The 8,088-nt window shown below is 36.2% G+C and overlaps 1 long non-coding RNA gene across 1 annotated transcript; it reads left to right on the forward strand.

Moving 5' to 3' along the window:
- Positions 1 to 1,282: 1,282 nt before the first annotated feature.
- Positions 1,283 to 3,443, forward strand: LOC307169748. The gene is made up of 3 exons (XR_013823183.1): positions 1,283 to 1,315; positions 1,401 to 1,459; positions 2,252 to 3,443. It is a non-coding gene; the product is annotated as an uncharacterized lncRNA (long non-coding RNA).
- The last annotated feature ends 4,645 nt before the right edge of the window (positions 3,444 to 8,088 follow it).

Raw genomic sequence — 8,088 nt, forward strand, 5'->3', positions numbered from 1 at the left:
TTTTTTCTTCTCAAATCAATATATGTTCAAAAGAGTGATATATTTGCGTCACTAAAACGTTGTCTATGGAGAGGTCAGACCTCGTAATGGCTTGGCACTATTTTCTCCCCTGTCATATCACTGCGCGCTGCCGCTACCTACAGCCAGCTGCGAGCTGCGCAGGCGCACACCACTTTTTCAGTTGTTCGGCAGTGTTTACAGCAGTGTTTACGTGCTCAGAACAGCTACACGAACGAGCTAACATAGCTACTCACCAAGAGCGATCAGTTTGTACAAGCTTTGTAGAAAATGGTGCGGACTTGTGACTATCCGGACTGTACAAACAAAGATGTGGCGCTTTCTCCTCACACATTTCAAAGATTTCCTGAGGCAGATGTTGCTCTGAGGCGACTTTGGCTCATTGCTCTGGGCTTCAATGTGAACACCAAACTGGCGAAGATAAAGAAGCTTCGCGTTTGCAGTGCACACTTCAGCGACGACGACTATGTAAACAAAGTGACACGTGCGCGGCTCCCAGCTGGCTGTAGGTAGCGGCAGCGCGCAGTGATATGACGGGGAAGAAAATAGTGCCAAGCCATTACGAGGTCTGACCTCTCCATAGACAGCGGTTTTGTGCTGCAAATATATCACTCTTTTGAACACATATTGATTTGAGAAGAAAAAAGCTTTATTGCCGTGACCCCAGCAAACTTGCCGGACTAATTTCATCTTGACCAAAACTGGACCGGAGCTCGGCTCACAGGACGCTGTCGGGGGTAAGTCATGGTCAATGCACCACACTGCTTATGGGGAAGCTATAGAGATTCATGTCTAAAATCCTGAACTATCCCTTTAAGACAATTGCTGTAGCCGTTCACATCAACCTTAACAAAAACCTTTCAAATTTAGGTTTACATTGAATTTAGCATGTTAAGTTTAGGTATAAATTATGATTATCAGAGTTTTCTAGCAAAAGACTCTGGTCAGTCCTGTTTTACTGAAACTCTTGGAGTTTGTGTTTTAGCAAGAAAGTCCAGCCAGTCCTGTACTCGGGTCTCAGTGTTTGAATAGATATGCTGAGTGGATTAGGGTGGGCAATGCTCTCAGTCTAAAACCGGTTCCTAAACCTGTCTTTTTCGGTTCCTGCCCCTAAATGTATATAAACTGTAAGAGAACATTCACGTCAGACTTGGTGACTGTGTAACCCGCACAAGGTTACTGGAGTGCAACCCTCTATTCCGCCAGAGGGTGGCGCGTACACCCCCAGTGAATCTTTTAATAATAATCAATACACCTTTCCTCCGGTGAAGACGCTGCTAGAAAGCAACAAGGACTGGTATGAAAAATATCCTCTGACGGAAACAAATTCAAAGATAAATCTCCAAATATTATTAAATATTAAAATATTGTGTGTCCATTAGGTTGAAAGTTGAGCGAGAATTAAGCCGCATATCTTTGTGATCTCCTCGAGAAATCTCCGGTAAGGATGATAATACTAAGTGTTATGCTGACTGTGCTAGCTTGCATATTATGGTGCAAAATACTGTTCTTCTAAAACCAATCGGAGTTGTGACCCTGATTCTTGCTGTTTGATACCATATAGACACAGATTCAGATTGTTTTATGTTGTTTGAGATGCTCGTAAAAGATCGTTAATCGCGCTAGCCGCGTGCTAATCGCGGGCAATTCAAATGTGAATGTGTTTTGATTTTAGCTCTGCTGCTAGCTCAGCTAGACTAGTCACCACTGTAGCAGATCTTTGATGGTATTCACATGGCTAAAGGTGACTTTATACCCTGTTTTGTTGACTTACAAGTCATTTAATTGAGGAGTGTTTATCCTCTTGTTTGTCATATGTCATATAAGGGCGATTTAGTTCATTTAATTGCCAATATACATATTTGATATGTATATGAGGAGCAGAAGTTCATCTTAACTGTTAAAAAGAATAAATATATTAAAATGTGATGTTTACAATGTTATTAAGATGCTTAAATAGATTTAAAAGGTTAAAAAACATAAATATCCGGTTTCAGAATTCCCATGATTTTATATCTATACTGTGAGATGGAAGTACATGATTGATTGTTGTTCATTGGAACTGACTTATGTTATGTGGTGTGATGTGTACCTATTCATTTACATAATGATTAGAGTATTTATATCCTTTACAATTGGTTATATTTGATTTGACATTTGAATGGAGAAAAGTTGATTAGATTTGAACCGAAATGAGGCATAGTAACTAATGCATTCTGTACTGTATGTATAGATTGGTTTTTTTGAAAGGGATAAACCATCTGAATCTGACCCTGGTGGTCAGTGGCGAGCCAACCACAGAAGTGAACGAACCAAGAGCCTGGTGTGGCCAGCCGTGGCATCTTTGGAACCATCATCATCCTGTGCCTTCATTTGAAACTCAGATAAGAACACACGTAAACCTACCCGGGTAGTGAAAAGAGCATACACACTCCAAGAAACACACACACACACACCAAGGACTTCCATGGACTCTTCCATTTTGTTTGAGTTGTTTATTTTGGGATTTTATTGTGCACTGTGCACTCAGGAAGCCGGCTTAGATAGGCAGGGAATGTAAATAACTGTCTTCAATTTTGTGTAATACATTTCTCAAATTTACCTGATTTGTGTTGTCTGTTCTCTGCTAACTCTTTTACTATTTCAGGCTCCGTAGTCGTACCTAGACCTTCTGATAATAGCCAGCTTTAATTCATAGCTACTTAAATTAGTTATCGGTTACACTGACCTGAATCGTGGGTTACAACTGCAGCTACCGACAGCTCGTGTTCTCAATAAAGAATCCTGCTGAAGAAACAACCAAGTCTCCTGGTCTTTCGATTCTAAGTTCACAACACCTTTCAGCTCTTTTAAAAATGGCCTAAACTCTGCATGTGTGTAGAGTTTTTATATTGATTATAAATAGGCCTATTATTAGGTTTATATTTTTGGACATAATTTTGTGTATGTTTTTATATACGTTTGTATATTTTTTATTGTTCGATTTTTTTTAACCAAATGTTTCATGTATTATGCCTTTACTGTGCCTTTAATGTTAAGACCAGCATTTCTAAGCACAACCTGAATTTTTTACAAGATTTGTGTGAACAGTTTGAATGTATCACAACCTGCCCAAGATGTTTTAGTCTGTGACCACTGTCAAGACAGCATCCGGTTTCTGCTCTTCTGAATCCTGTTACAGCTGAGAAACTGCCATTGATATGAATGATAATGCTAACAGATAACTTGTGTCTTTTGTTCATTTTATTGAAATCATCTGTTATTTTTTTACAGTTATTTTTAGTTGTTCAGCTTGTCAGACTGGACATATTTGTGTAAGCTGAGGTCAATGCAGGAGTCTTTACACCCTTATTAAAGATGCTTTGAGTTCAGCAGAAAAACAAGTTGTATACCGCAGTGTTTTTATTTTTTTTATTTTTTATGTAAAACCTCAACAAGAAAAAATTTACTTAATCCCCAACCTACAGGAACCACAGCATAGCCATATAGTTCACCCGCACTTTATATAAATAAAAAATGTTTACAGTGCAAATACTGCTGTTGCATATACTGTGCATAAAATTTGAACATTTTCAACAATTGAACATTTGCAGTAACCTTGAAGTAACTGTTCAAGATCCATTGGTAACTTATAAAAATAATGTCATATTTGTATAAACTGTCACTACCGTATATCCCGACACTAGCACATTAAGATAAGCTATGAAAAAATCATGTTCCTCTGCCTCTTTCTGGTTAAATAATGTTTATAGAGATGGGTTACAAAGTATTTATCAAGTAAAAAGACTGTTTGCTAACAGTTAAATGACAATTAACTAAAGATTAAATAACAATTTAGCATCTATTAATGATGGTTATTATAAAGTGTTACCGAAAAGATATCTTAGCATTTCCATATTTTGATATTAGAAGGGAAGGGATGCAGCTGCTTTCACAACTACCAATGCTTAAAAACATCCCGAGCTAATGTTTGATATGCACGGAATTTATTGTGTGGTTTTCCTAATCACGGTGGAATAGTTAGTATAGCATGCTGCTATGCCACTTTCAACAAAACCTATTACAAAGCTATAGCAATGTCATGTCATTAACCCTCTGGGCTTCTTCGCCCGAAAACGGGCGAAAACTTGAACGTTTCGAATTGTTTAATTTTTTTGCTTCATCGGATGGGGGTGAAACTTGGTGACTTTTCTTTTATTACCTATATGAACACACACAAAAATCAAGGAGATGATTCTGATATGTTAAAGGGTCGTAAAAAAAAAAGTCACACTTAGCTTCCTCCCGCCCGAAAACGGGCGACATAGGAAATGAATGGGAAATACGAAAAAATAGGAAAACTCAGAGAAACTTTTGGTGGTACAAGCTACAGATCAGCCACTGTGCTGAAAAAAAGTGTACAGCAATGAAGGGGTGACACTCTAAAACATCAAGAGTGCAAAAAAGACACCCTCCCCCCCACACACACACACCCACACACACAAACACACACACACACACAGAGAAATGAACTGGTAAGACTGAAACAGCAAATTTTGCCCCAAACTATATAAAAATTATATAATCATAATAACTCCAAAACTATAGCAAGGAGAGTCAAAAGGTAGGTATCGTTTGAAAGAACTCTTTTTAAATTTTTTGAAAATATAAATTACATTACATTTGGACATTGTCCCGCCAAGAAACGGTGGATAAAAGACAATATATATATATAATTTTTATTATGATTTTGCATATCTTTCATATTTGTCATGGAATAACTCAGGAAGGAAATAAGGTAGGAGGAAAATTCTTTTTTAGTGAAGTCCCCCTACATGTTAGCTGCATCTGGATAAAAAAATAATAATTTTTGGATAAAGGAATCAAAAATTACAGCATTTTGAAAAGAGATAGCCTTTTTGTACAGTCTTTCACACCCCCTCATGGGCAATTTTTTCTCCATGAAGAATATCTTGTCATAAAAGCAATAGATTATGTTAATTTTGGGCTCATTTTAATTGTAATAATATGCTGTAAAAAATGAAGTGCCATTTTCAATTATCTGAGAATGTTTCATGAGCTGTATGATGTTTTTGACACATTGCAGTACATTATTTTATAGATTATGAAAAAAAGAGAAATTCTATGTATCAGCAAATAACTCAGCAATACTTAAGAGTTTTTCAAAGTGGATACATTCACTGTAAAGTTCAGACTCTAAGCTTTCAAATGACATCAACTTTGTGTTTATCAAGGCAAGATTTTTGAAAAATATGGTAATAAATATTTTCGCAGCTAGGTGGCGCCTGCTGGCGGTACACTTGGTTTTAGAGGGATTACTCAGCACTCGTTAGGAATTAATACATTTAATTAGATGCATTAAAAAGCTGAGATTCTAAGCTTTAAAATGATATATAATTTGTGTTGTTCCATTCAGTGGTTGATTAGTAATAAATTGTTTTCTTTCCGAATGGGAATAAATCAAATAAATAAATAAAAAAGCTATAGGCCGCCTATGGGCGGTTATAGGACATGACACAAATTAATAAATTTTGAAGCCACTAGGTGGCGCTCTTCTCACTTGAAATATTTTTTTTTTTTAGGCCTGCACTCTAATTTGATGTGAAATGTTGCATTTATTGAAAAATAAAATAAAATAAATAAAATAAAAATATATATATTAATTCTAATGGAAAAAATAGCTCATAAAAATTACATAATTAATGCAAAGTATCATAAAAAATTCTAAAAATTCTATATAATAATCAGAAAACATTATAGAACAAAACAATATTTGAATGGTTATCCTAGGACAAAGTTAAGTACAATTTTAAGGCTTCGCCCGTTTTCGGGCGGGAGGAAGCTAAGTGTGACCCAATTATGAAGAAGCCCAGAGGGTTAAATACGATAAACAGTGATTCTGGACCAGGGCTGGGTTTCCCGATAACGATGGATCTTAGCACTTACGAGGATTTTCTGCGAGCGACTTTACGAACGTTCGTGTTCATTTCACGTGCGTTTCACAAAAATGCACTTAGCACGATCGTTCGCAGCTGTGTTTTAAGTGCTACTTAAGAGTCGCTGTCCATTCACGAAGTGCTGAAATATAACCTTATATGGAATCGTATTCACATGTTGTGGATTAGCAATCAAGACAAGTCTATATAAATCACCTACAGGTGGAGGCACTGACAAAATGGCTAAAAAAAGAAAAAAAAAAGAAAAGATAGCCTACCTTTCAAAAAGATGAAATTAATGTCCTTTTAGAGGAGATAGAGCGAATCAAAGATGTAATTTTTAACAGATTTAAAGGATTTATTTATTTTTTTTTTTTTTTGTTCATTCATTTAATTTTGATTAAAATTATTAGATTAAATTATTTCTATTTTTTTGTTTTGTTTTCTGACCTTTTTGATTATTTAATTTATACATTAATTTAACCAAAAACAAAAAAAGAGTAATAAAGTGTACAATAAAGTACAATCAAAACCTTATATTATAATCACATTGCATTTGAATAAAGTTAAAGGTGTAATCTGCCGGTTGTCCTGCAGGTGTCCTCATAAATCTGTCTTCTTACGATGCACTTGGGGATGTACGATTACTCCAGAGCACTCGTAGTTCTACGAAGATTTTCAAGTGCTACTTAAGCTACGATGCTTTTGGGAAACAGACCATAATATTAAGATCAGTCGTACGATCGTTTTTACGATCAACTTAGGCTTACGATGCTTTTGGGAAACGCAGCCCACATCTGAGTCTTCCTTGTCCCGTTGTTAAAGGAACACATTACAGTATGTAACGTAACCATATTCCGTTCGAAAAAAAAGTTGCACTAACTGTTCGTTACAAGCAGCATTTGCCGTCAGGCAGGTAGCTAGCATAAACATATTTTTGCTAACCTACCTGCTGCAAAATTATACCATTTCGTTAGCCTCATAGCATAACTGCCTAAGGGACTGGGCCCGGTTTCCCAAAGCGTTCTTATCTCTAAGTAGTTCTTAACCTAGTACTTAAGTTCTCTCTTAACCTTAATGCACGGTTCCCGACATGTTCGTACGCTAAGTATATCTTCTGTAAGTCACACTTTCGTAAGGTTGGTCCAGACCATTCGTAAGCTCTCTCTTAGCGTTGTTTGCAAGTCAAACTATGGTATGTTGACAATGTTGTGGCTCAACAATGATTTTATGCTATATATAATGATATATATACTAATAAAAAAAATGTCCGCAATGGATACAGGACTATTTATGAAGTTGACTTTATTTGTTATTAGAACTAAAATGGTGCTAATTAGCCTTGGCTATTTTCTAATGTCATTAAAGCATTAATGATTGTCAATCTATAATTGGCATTCACTTTTGATAATTATAATCTGGCAAACAATTTGCCTCTAATTGCTACACTACTACACTATAACACTACACTACACTACATTACACTACACTACACTACACCAAATTACACTACACTACACTACACTACATTACACTACACTACACTACACCACATTACACCACATTACACTACACTTCACTACACTACACCACATTACACTACACTACATTACACTACACTACACTACACTACACCACATTACACCACACTACATTACACCACACTACACTACACACTACACTACACTACACTACACTACATTACACTACATTACACTACATTACACTACACTACACCACATTACACTACACTACACTACACTACACCACATTACACTACACTACATTACACTACACTACACTACACTACACTACACTACACTACACCACATTACACCACACTACATTACACTACACTACACTACACTACATTACACTACATTACACTACATTACACTACACTACACTACACTACACTACACCACATTACACCACACTACACTACACTACACTACACTACACCACATTACACTACACTACACTACATTAAACTACATTACACTACACTACACTACACTACACCACACCACATTACACCACACTACACTACACTACACTACATTACACTACACTACACTACACTACAAGTTACAGTTTTTTACAATCGCTATGACAGTTTTTTCAATACATTTAA

Source organism: Squalius cephalus (genome assembly GCF_949319135.1).
Source record: "Squalius cephalus genome assembly, chromosome: 13".
NCBI lineage: Eukaryota > Metazoa > Chordata > Actinopteri > Cypriniformes > Leuciscidae > Squalius > Squalius cephalus.